This window comes from Calliphora vicina, chromosome 4 (genome assembly GCF_958450345.1).
Source record: "Calliphora vicina chromosome 4, idCalVici1.1, whole genome shotgun sequence".
In the NCBI taxonomy this organism is placed as follows: Eukaryota; Metazoa; Arthropoda; class Insecta; order Diptera; family Calliphoridae; genus Calliphora; species Calliphora vicina.
Genome location: NC_088783.1, coordinates 15098841 through 15111423, shown reverse-complemented (window position 1 = coordinate 15111423; position 12583 = coordinate 15098841). Strand labels below are relative to the sequence as shown.

Below are 12583 nucleotides of genomic sequence, written 5' to 3'. Positions count from 1 at the left end.
TGTAACTGGCAATGCTATTTTAATAAACATAAAGTTCAAATAAATACATTTTTTAAATTTAAAGGTATTTATAGACGGCAATACTGAGTATTAACACTTTTCAAATTTAAAATATTATTGAAATCAGTTGGTATTTCAAAAAATCGTTTCGAAAAAACATTTATTGTTTACACGATAGTATTACAAATATTTTATTTCTTTGTTGATTGATATTTTTCTGAAAATTTTATTTTATATTTTCTTATTTGTTGTTATGAATTGTTTTAAACAAATTTTCAATACCGACCGTAAATCAAAAAAATCATTTGTATTTTTTGAAAATCTAATACAAATTTTGTTTAGACGATGAAATTGTATTATGATACTTGAGTTTTTGACAAATATTAATACTCAGTATTGCCGTCTATAAATACATTAAACAACATTGTAAATTTTAAATGTTTACATCAATGTGTAGCATCTTCAATAAAAGTTTATTCCTGATATTTCCTTCTCACTTCACGTCTTAGGGCGTGTGTGAAACGGTAGCAAAGTATGAGGGAAAGTAAATTTTTGATAGATATGAGGTGAATAAAATTTCCTTAGCTCATAGGGCTACACAAATTTTTGACAAACTTAAAATAAATAAAAATATACAAACTAAAATAGGATAAGATATGTTATAAATTTGTGTAATTTTATGTTTATTTAATTTGTAAATCCTAAATAAAATGCAAACATATTTAAACAGAATGGAAATCGTATAAATTTTTGGTATGTATTTTGAATTTTCTAGACAGTTGTCAGAATTTATCAGAGTCAAAAGATATTTCATTTGGCACAGCAGAATTATAAAATTTTCTCACCATAGGAAAATTATAATTTACAATAGTACTTTGCTACCGTTTGGCACACGCTCTTAGTAGGTGTGGGTGTATCTGAGAAAAGGTGTAGTGTTGCCAGTAGGAAGTTTGTGCTATGCCAGTGATGGGTAGGTGAGTACTAGTTTAAATGTACATCATTGCAGTTAGATAAAAAGTCCAAATAAATACATGAATTTCAAACTATTTTGACTTGCTTAATAATTTGATTTATGCCATTCTTACACAGTTCTGTCTAAATATTCATTTGAAACAAACATTAATTACAATAAGTAAGAGAGCTATATTCGGCTGTGCCGAATCTTATGTACTCTTCACCAAATTATACGTCAAAATACAAATTTTAAATATTTTCAGGTAAACAAAATTTATTTGTTTTTCCAAATTCGAAAAAAAAATTCGAATTGTTATTTTAAATTTTAAAATTTTTTTGTTAAATTAAAATTTTTTTTTTTAAATTTTAAAAAAAAATGTTTGGTTTTTGAAATTTTTTTTTTGGTGAAAAAAAATATTCGTTTAAAAATATTTTTTCCGTTGCAAAGGAAAAAATATTTCGAAGGTATAGGGTATAAAAAACTTGCAAAAAGAATCAGTTTGCCTTTGTAGCTCGTACTTCTTTATTATAATTTATTCATAAGATAGAATGTACAGTAAAGCGTATTTTACTTTACAAGGAAGTATTTCTGCAAGGCAGTTACGAAATTTTTTTTGTTATTTTTTTTGCCGAACGTAGGGGTCGCCTTTTTACATTGTTCGTTATATCTTTGGCACTGTCGGATCTTAAATTATGATATATCAATTATTTCTTCAGCTTAAGTTTTATGATTTCTTGCGAGCTTTAATTTTATGACATTAGGGTGGTAGCAAAATATATCTGGTGGAAAAATACTAGAACGGGCTAGTCTTCTCGAGACAAATACATTGATATATCATAATTTAAGATCCGACTGTTAATGCCAAAGATATAACAAAAAATGTAAAAAATATATTTTTTTCGTAACTGCCTTTCTTTAAAAAATTTAAAAAAATAAGTCGGTTTAAAAACAACATTTTTAAATTTTTGAGGATGTTGCAGAGATATATTTTTTCATTTCACATTTATTTTCCCAAAACGATTATGCTTTTATATTTATTTATTATTAATAATATACATTAGTTAACATGGAATTTAATGTCAACCTATTAAATTGACTAAAAAATAAATAAAAAACAACATAGTTTAAACTGACAGTTAAATAACTGATATCAATTTGGTCTTACCATCTCTGCTGTGTTATCAATTTTCAGTGAATGTTTCCTTCGCTAAAAGAAGCATCCAATAAGAATTTCTCTTGCAACATTTTCAGTCTGGCATCGCTGTGAAACAGAATATCGTTAAAAAATAATTTAGCTTTCACATTTATTTTTCCAAAATAAATCCTTTTATACTTATTTATTATTAATAATACACATTAGTTAACATGGAATTGAATGTAAACCTATTAGATTATTAAAATAAACAACACATTTAAAACAAACTGTTATTATAATTTTCAAATAACCAAAATCAATTTGGATATACCTTCTCTGCAGTATTATGTTGCCAGTCTGGCAAAACCTCTGTAGTCGTTTCATGTGCGGCGCTGGAAACTCTGTTTTGCTCATTTTCATTGTTGTGGCAACTTGTAGTGGCAAAACCGCGTTGGCTGACATGAGCAAAACCATTTTTTTGTATTAAGTTTTTCGTAGCTAGATTTGGGCGGTCTTCAAACCAATCAGTCCCATAGAAATGCACGGTGTGTGAGTGTACTCATGTTGGATGTGAGCCATTCGGAGTATGAAGTTACCAGATTGGCAGGATTTTTTTTATCTCTAGTTGTTTGGCAACTCTGTTTTACACATTTTCATTGTTGTTTCTGTAAACTACAGAAAATTTTCGACAACCACGGACAAATTTTTTTGTGCCCCTCGACGATTAAATAATTTTTAATATAAAAGAAGTATTGATTAATTAAATGTAAAATAATGTCATAAATTACTAAAAAACCTACCGAGTTAAACGCGAGTGAACGAAAATTAAGTTAGTGTTTAAAGGAATAAGTTGAAAAAAAGGAAGAAATCCTAAAGATAAAAAATCTTCATTGCAAAAAGGTGCTTACAAGAATGAAAAAATATATGTATAAATATTACACCCTATAAAAAGTTCTTTCTCATTTTGCACAAAAAAAAAAAATCTATACGATTGTAAATTATTTGTTGTTACTTGGAATTAAAAGAGTTCTTTTTAATAAAAAAGAAAAAAATTAATATATTAAATATAATTAAGACCAGAAAAAAATAAGAGGAAAAAGATCTTATAAGATGCCAAAATACTAGATACAAATTGTGATTGGTGCTTTAATATAAATGTGTTGTGTATATATGTAGATATGTGAGCAACGTGAGAGTGTGTGAGTGAGTATGAGTGCCTGAAACAGTGTTGCCAGTTAAAGGGATTTATCCTTATTTTAGTCAGGTCGATTTTGTTAAGGGACTATCCTTTTATTTTCATGAATATAAAGTGTTATTGCAATTTAATTTAAAAACTTATAATGAATTGAGAATGATATTATTAAGAAAATCATATCATCGAAAATGATATAGTATGTTGTTACAATTGTTTTTAATTGAGTACAAATAAATTAAATTATGTATACCTACATACAAAATAAATATATCACTGTTGTCGGTTTGAAATATGCTATTATAATGATGAACAAATACTAAAAATCTATGCTGAATTCAAGATATAATTTTATGTTTAATTTAGTATTAACAACATAAGGAATTTATTTGTACTGTTATCAAAACGATTCCATTTTCTTAATTTTATTGCCTAAGTTCTTTCCAAATAAGCCAGAGAACTAGAGGGCGATTATGATATCATATTTTATTATAGAAAATGATACCTATTAGTTATCTTAATATCGTTTTCAAATAAATTGATTCCAATAAAATAAGTAAATAAACCATACACATTTGAAAAAATTTTCAAACTGAAAAATAGTTTAAATTAAAAATGTTCTATTACAAAATTCGTAACTCTAAATATGTGTTAGTTGTTGGTACCATTTAAATTTTCTCCAGGCAACAGAGTTTTATAAAAATATTTTATATTCAAACCATGGCCCAAACCAAAGCCCGTCTTTAATATTTTTTTTCAAAATTGTTTTATTTTTTTAAATTTATAAGTGAAAAATATTTATGACAAAAAAAATTGTTTGCTGAAAAATAATTCTAGTTAAGGACTTTGAAATATCTATAATTAGATATCGATATTGTCTATATTAATGACTTAATAATCCAGATATAGATCAAAAATAGGCAAAAAATCGAGCAACCGTACCAGGAATATAGCGGATATATTGATGTATGAATCATGTATGTAAGTTATTTGGGGGCTATGGAAAGTTGATTTCAACGTACAGACGGAAATGATGGACTATATGTAAATGAGGGCTATAACTTTTTTAAATTTTTTGCAAATATCATAATGGCTCTATCATAGAATAGATCATTGAAAGTTATTTAAAAAAAAATGGTATTACTTTTTCGCGGTTGTCAAAAAAAACACAAATAGTTTTTTTTATAACTATATCAACCTGGTTCGAATCTATATTTAAAAGTTACGTTAACGGGAAAATCCGCTGTTTTACTATAAAAAAAGCAATTCAAATTTGAGAAAATTTTGACTTTAAAAAATCGTTGTTGTGGGTGAGGTTTTTATTCTAATATGACCCGAAAAAATGTAATCGTAAATAACACAACGTTTGCCATCACGTGGTGCTAGGGCCAAAATTTGGTTATAGCCTTAATGCACATATATACTTTGGTTCAAACCATATTGAAATATTCATAGGACGGAAACCATACATAAAACTCAGTTGTAAAAAACCAATGTCATAGAATAAATGCATAGAACACCTATGTATCTAGTTGATGTCTATGACCTGGTTATGTGGTGATAATGTACAGGAGAGTTGCCTATCTATGTGTATTTATCTATGGTTCAATAACATACGAATGATAAAAACGAAATTACTATTAAATCACTTAAATTGTGGGTAATAAGTACTCAAATATTTTTTCAGTTTTATTATGTATACATCATTACTATTTATTTAGTGCAAAAATAAACCCCTGATTTTCAAAAATTAAAAATTTTTCATCTAATAAATGTTGTCCCTAAAAATTTGGCTATTTTTTACCAACATCTCGAATACTTACTTCTTTCTGAATATAGACAATATATCAAATGATAAGTATTTCTAAGAACGAAGTAATACAGGGGGAATTTATATTTTAAGCCGGCTATTTTAAGAAATCCCATCTTTCTGGCAACATATGGATTCCAAGCCAAAAGAACTGCTCATCTTTTGAGGACAAGAACGAATCAAGCCAATTTCGGTAACTCTGCTCTGAAATGAAGCATATTCAAAAGAGAGCGTTCTGCATCTATCGATACAAATAGTAGTCTGATGGGGCAAGATGTGAGGCGAAACTTTCCAACTACTTCAATCTAAATAGTTTTTAACAGGTATTGCTACATGTGGCCCATCGTTTTCATGATGTAATATTACGGTTTCATGTCTGACCGCATATTCTGAGCTTTTTTCGGCCAATGCTCGCTTCAAACGAAGCAATCGCATTCGGTACAGGTTCCATGTGATGGCCTGCAATTTCAGCAGTTCATAAGATATAGCACACTTTCAGCAGTTCATAAGAGATAGCACGGGCTTCACGTGCGATTCGGGTTGTCGTAATGTATCCAATTTTCAAGTAATGGTTCGGTTCAAAAATGATTTTCTTTTATAGCGTTCAAGCTGCATTTCCAACATGCAAAATGGTCTTTCAAGGTCGCTCGATTTTAATTCGTTGGTATCCAATTTTCCAGATTTTGGATTAAATCTGCTTCTCGCAAACTTTTTGAAATTGTTGCTTGAGTAGCTCCCAATAATTTGGTCAGCTCTGCTATTGGTGAGTTTTTTGGGCTGGGCGTTGTTTGTCTTTCGTGTCAAAATCACCACAACCCACCATGTGGGTTGTGTTTCACTGTTATATCGATACTACAATGGAATGTGTTCTGAAAAATGTAATTTTGTACGCAATACACGTTCTCAATTGCAAGGGAGCATCAGTTCGTCGTAGATTGGACAGTGGATCGCACAGCTAATTACATGGAAAATTCGTTCTTTAGTCACACTATACGTATGTGGAATAAGCCTAATGCTGATGTCTTTCCTGTCACTTTCAATATAGAATAATTCAAATCAATGCATTTCATGAGTAGCGTTATCAATATTGGTCCAATCTGTCTGAATTGACTGTGTTGGCTTATAAATGGTCGAGATATTTGTAGACTTGAGCCTAATAGTTCATTTCAATGACCGCTCATTTCAGTTCATAGTTCAAAAATGAACTATGTACTACCTAGTAGTCTAGTCCAATCGCTCTTTTTGACTTTTGAACTACCTATATTATATTAAAATTGCCTCTCTGTTCTGAACTTAAACAACAGATATGATAGTGGAGCTAAAATGCTCCTTGGGTTTTTAATTTGATCTCAGTTGCCGTATAATTCTGAGAACAGATTCTATCCATTATGACCCTTATTTTTTCGGCATTATGTCAGAATTCGTATAAAGAGAAGCTGGAAAAACAACGAAAACACACATTTAGTTAAGAACGTACATATGAACCATTTTAGTTCATAGTTCAATACTGAACTAAGTGAGCAAACGATTTGAACTATGTAGTTCATTTAGTTCAAATAATGGAATCGTTCAATTGAACTAATTCGTTCATGAACTACCCAAGTCTAGATATTTGCGAAAGCCGGGTTTTCGGTTCTATAAAATGTATATCTAATAAAGTCTATAGTTGTAAGTAGTGATGGGCGAAAACAAGTTTTGAATAAGCGTGGCTTTAAATTTGCCTATTTTTACCAATTCTCGTATAACTTCTTACTTCTGTATAATTAGCGGGAAAGAAACGCAAAATCAGATTATTTAAAATATATTTTACTTACAAATACTTTTTTCTATAAAGAATGAATGAATACACATTCAAAAAAGGAATCATTCTTTTACAGCTCTGCTTATGAGTTGCCTATGTACTTCTCCTTTTATTTATCATTATAAATAATACCGAATAAGTAAAATAGATTTCAAAAATATTTAAAACCAAGGATTTTAGATACATAGTTTCTTGTGTCTCCTGTAAAATTTTCATTTTTTAGTATTAAAATTATTCTTGCGATCTTTTTATCCTAAAAATAAAATAATTTAAGAGTTTAATGGCAACACTGTTTCTTACACGAGTCTCTTAAGAGAATTCTCAGATGGATTTGAGTGTGGCTGTGTGTGTGGACGTATCTATGTTTGTATGGATGGATGGATGGTTTGTTAGATGGTGTGTAGAGTGTAGTAAACGGTGAAATAAAAATCATTACATTAATTTATAACAATTGCGCAAAACAACGTTGTTACATTTACGTTACATGTATATTAATTTGCAAAATGAAGAAAAACGTGTAAAAATTAATACCTTTAGTGTACAAAAACAACAAACTAAAATATAAAAAACAACAGTTAGAAAAAATATAATAAAAATGTTACAAATGAAATAAATGTACATATAATTAAAGGACATCATTGCCAACATCAGCTGTGGAAAAAGTTTTTATTTTATTTTACATTTAAGATTTACATATTTACACACATGTATGCAAATGTATATATGAGTAACACAAAAAAAAAGTTCCCCAGAATGTGAACCAGGGGTGGGAAGTTGTCATTATTGTTTAGTTGACACTTTACAAAAATTTTACTTAAAGAGGAAAATCATGTCATAAATCGTATACATACGTTAAAAATATATACATATGTACATATGTAAGTATGAAAGTAAATAAATACTTAACTTACATACATACAAATATTTACATATATGTATATTTGTGAGTATATATTAAATCGTTTATATTAACATGCAGTGAGTGACAATACAATGGAAACTTTTGCAAATATTTAATAGTTAAAAATCATAAATAATTCTTAAGAAATTTGATCTGGCGATTGGGCGGCCACTTCAAAACACATACCTCATTGAATTGTCAGCACTCCGCCCGACACCATAATATTGTTAGCGTTAAATTTTACTGTCTTTAGGCTGGGTTAACCCACCGTAATGTAATGTATCCTTAACGGAACGGAACAGCTGATCGTTTCTGTTGTGTGTGACGTAGTTAGAGATGTTATAGCGATAAAATGTAACGTAACTGTAACATCTAAACCTGTTAAAAACAGAATTTCACTACGTTTCTACTTAACATCTGCTAATAGGGTTGATTTTCTAAAGCAATAAAATTACGTATTTTTTGAAAAATAGCACACAATATTGGTTTTATATTTTATTATTTTATATAAAATCAACTACCACCCGCTAATGTTATAAATGTTCTTTTATCACTGCCTCTTAAATTATATTTGGATTCATCCGAAAAAAGAATAGTATTTCATTTCTGCGTCGATCAGTTATATAATAAACATTTATTGGCAAATTGTATATGATCAGTTCGGATTTTAAGATATAAAGAGTGAATCAGAAAAAGCTATTCCATCCAAAACTAATCCTTGGCCACACAAGTTATTATTTTTTCAATCACATTAGCTTTTAAAAATATGTCAGATATTAACTTTTCTAAATAATTCATTTTCAATTGTTCTTTCGGTCAAAAAGGTAACGGAAATAAATTATAATAAAAATGAACTCAAGCCTAATTAAAATTTACTTTCAAAATAATATAAATAAAAAAGTTCAAATAATTACCAAAAAGTCAATTGTTTTGCAGATTGTTCGGGAGTTAATCTGATCAGAATATTTCAGAATTTAATGATGGAATTTGTTTTCGCATGTTTTTTAACATTATCAAAACTTGAATTGTTAACTTTAACGTTATTTTTTGTTTTTCTTTAACAATAAAATATTAAAAAACCGACTTTAAAACTTTATTCTTTACTTTTTTAAAAAAATTTAAATTATTCGAATAATTTGATATACGAACAAGAAAAATCTCTTATTCGAATTATTCGTTTTATTCGAACAAGAGAAAAATTGAATAATTCGATTACCCTAATACGTATGTATTTCTATGTATATATAAAAAAAAACTATTGTGTATTTATGTTTTTCTTATTGCTACCAAGTAGTTTGTAGCAGCATGAATTTATAAATAAAATTCACAAACAATATCTTCCGTTTTGTTTGTTATACCGTTTATCGTCCACTTCGAATACCATAAATATACACAATACCACTACACTTGGGTCAGTCAATACAATATGTATGTATGTATTTATAATGAAAAACAACAACAACAAGATATATAAAACAATAGAAATTAGTTTGCTTGAGCTTAGGCTTGTCTATATTTACCCTACCGATACCACCCCCTCTTCTCTTATCTATCCTTAAATAATGGATTTCCATTCAAAATATTCCCCAATAAAGCATTCGAAACAATAAAGTACAACATTAAAACACAGACGAAAATGTACATAGTTAGAAGGTCAGTCCGAAAAATGCTTTTTAAACAAAAGAAATTTATATTATTTTGGTTTAGCTGGTTGTAGATCGATACAGCTCATTCAGAGTAACTAGAGACCATAGTTATGGTTACCTATTAGGCAAAGTTATCTACTTGGTATTTTACATATTTAAAAATAATTATTGATAGTATTTTTAAGATTACCCTCGTATAATGTCAATAAACAAAGAAATAGTAGCCATTTCAGAGACAAGCAGAGCTAACTTTTGTAGAGCCTACCGATAACAACAAATAACAGAAATACCGTTAGCAGCAGGGACATTCCATTACTCACACATGCAATGTGTATTTGTTAGATACAAACAACAATTACACACCATGTCTTTTTTATGATATTATTTATCGAACAGGGATACCATTAGGTTTATAACTAGATTACTTAAAAACAAGTAAGAGAGCTATATTCGGCTGTGCCGAATCTTATATACCCTTCACCAAATTATACTTCAAAATACAAATTTTAAATATTTTTAGGTAAACAAAATTTAATTTTTTTTTCCAAAGCGGTTTTGTTACTTTTTTGGAAAAAAAAATTTCAAATTGTTATGCAATTAATTTTTTTTTTTTAAATTTTTTTTTTTTGGTGAAAAAAAAATTCGGGTTACAAAATATTTTTCCGATTTTGATCCATTGTTGGTCCAACTTACTATGGTCTTATATACGTCATTGCAAAGGTCTTTGAAATATCTATCATTAGATATACAGTATTGGCCATAACTAAAGCACCCCCTCAATGAATTTGTTTCATATGGTATTTTTTTTTGTTTAAAATCAAAGTTTTAAATATCTATTATGTATTATTTTCATTTGTTAATATGTTTAGTATTGATAAACAAATACTTTCAAAGTTAACCTTTCTATAAGTGGTAACTTAAAATCAAAAAATATTTTAATGAAACGGACAAAACTAAAGCACCCCTTCAAGGATATACTATAAAAAAAATGTTTGTTAATTTTTTGTTGCAAATCCTTTGTTTTGGATGGCACAAGAACATCTATTGGCATAGAAGATACTATGTTTTTATGGCGTTTTTCGATATTCCATCCCAGGCTATTTTAACGGCATGAAATAAATCGTGAAAGTTTCCGATCCTTATTTCAACAATTTTCACGATTTATTTTCATATTAACAATGTGCCACAAGTTCTCAATAGCATTGAGATCGGGAGATTGACCAGGCCAATGAAGAACTTGAATCTTATTGCTGTGTAGCCAAGTCTTACAAACTTTGGAGGGGTGCTTAGGATCGTTATCCTGTTGGAAGCTCTCTATAATTGGCATCTCTTCACTTGCATAAGGCAACATTACAGCTTTCAATACATCACGGTACATGAACCGATCCATAATCCCATAAATTTTATGATTTGGCCCAAATTCTTGACCAGTAAAGAATCCCCAGACCATTATATTGCCTCCTCCATGTTTAATTGTTCCTTTGCAATACTTAGGATTCAGTCTTCCTCCTATTGGTCTGCGTACACGCCTTATTCCAGCGGAACTTTTTAAGTTGTATTTGGATTCGGCAGGGAACAGTACTGTCTTTAATTTTTGGACACTCCAGTCGATGTGGGCTTTGGCAAATTTCAGTCTAGCTTTCTTGTTCTTAGCTGATAGAAATGTTTTTTTTTTGCTGGTCGTTAGCTGAATAATCGGGCTTCTACTACTCTTCTACGGATTGTTCTTTCGCTAACGCATAATCTTAAACTTGTTCGTACTTGAATAGCTGATGCTGTAGGATCTTTTTGTATTGCTCTTTTGATCAAGGAATCATAATATCGGGTTTTTTTCGCGAACGACCTCCAGAATGCACCGGAGACTTTCGACCAGTCTTAAAAAATTTTGATAAATTCAACAGTTTTTGCTAATTAAGTTGTTTTGTCAAAAACAAATCAACAACAACTCCAAATAAGTTGATTTGTTTTTTATGATATCTCAGAAACTAATATTCGTAAGAAGAAGCAGATTATTGTAAACGGAGCGTTTTGAAAAGTTAGTTTTATTATAAAAAAAATTAAGATATTTTCTTATCTCGACTTAAGATGTTTTGTTCAAACTCCAGAGATTTTCCCTTGGGCCTTCAGAAGTGGAATAACCGTATTCCATATCTGGAATATGGAAAAATCTCATAATCGAGTTTTGCGAATAGGATTCCTAATTCATGGAGAGTTTTTCATTCTCGGAAAATAATTAACAGGTTCTTCCCAGAAATTTTTAAGAACTAAATTTAGCCAGAAACCAGAAAATTCTTCAAATAAAAAAAGTATACACAAATTTTTTGGTTATCAAATATTCCACCGTTTTTTGTTTATAATATAAAAGTGGTATTTCGGGTTTAAGCGGTCCGATAAGTTAAATCTGTATGAATAATGTAGCGGAAAAAATTTCAACAAAACAGAAAACGCTATATTTTTTTATAACATTAAAACAAATATTATGAGGTCGGGTCATTTGAATTTCCCGCCCCTTAACACTGCTTCTGTCAAAACACATCTGTCAACATTTGAACTAGCTATATCATTTAGTTTGTGTTGGACAGCTATTGATAGCAAGGAAAAAAGTGAACTTCATGTGATCATTAGACATTATTTTCTGTGGAAAGCTTGATAAATACTATGGGCTATAAACATGTACGAAAGATGCTGAAAATTTTGGACGCCCAGTTGAGATGTCTACACCCGAAACAATTGAAAAATGATATGATGTTGGCCGATCGCAGATTGAAAGTGCGAGAGATTGTGGAAGCCATAGGTATCTCACATGGCTCAGTGTTTTCAATTTTGAATGATCACTTGGGTATGAGAAAGCTTTCCGCAAGATGGGTGCCGCGTTTACTGACTATCGTGTGACAACTTTGCAGGAGTGTTTGTTAGCTGTCAAAACAGTGGGTTTCTCGGATTGAATCGACGCCAAACATGGCTAAGGTGTGTTAGTCAGCCAATAATGTCATGCACGCCAAAAAACCTTCTAAAGGGTAAAGCAATCAATGGCGAATATTATGCCAACTGCATTTGAGCAAGGACAAAGTTCTTTACCACCAGGACAATGCGAGGGAGTACACATTTGCAGTTTCCATGACAAAAATTCATGAATTATGCTA

At 29.7% G+C, this 12583-nt stretch overlaps 1 protein-coding gene across 7 annotated transcripts in view; it reads left to right on the top strand.

Annotated features, from left to right (window-relative positions):
- Positions 1-2767: 2767 nt before the first annotated feature.
- The window catches only part of dlg1 (discs large 1), an 89974-nt gene continuing 80158 nt past the window's right edge, over positions 2768-12583 (top strand). For all 7 annotated transcript variants that reach the window (XM_065507562.1, XM_065507561.1, XM_065507560.1 and 4 more), the window contains exon 1: positions 2768-2990. The gene's annotated coding sequence lies outside the window, so the exon portion shown is untranslated. The remainder of the gene's footprint in view (positions 2991-12583) is intronic.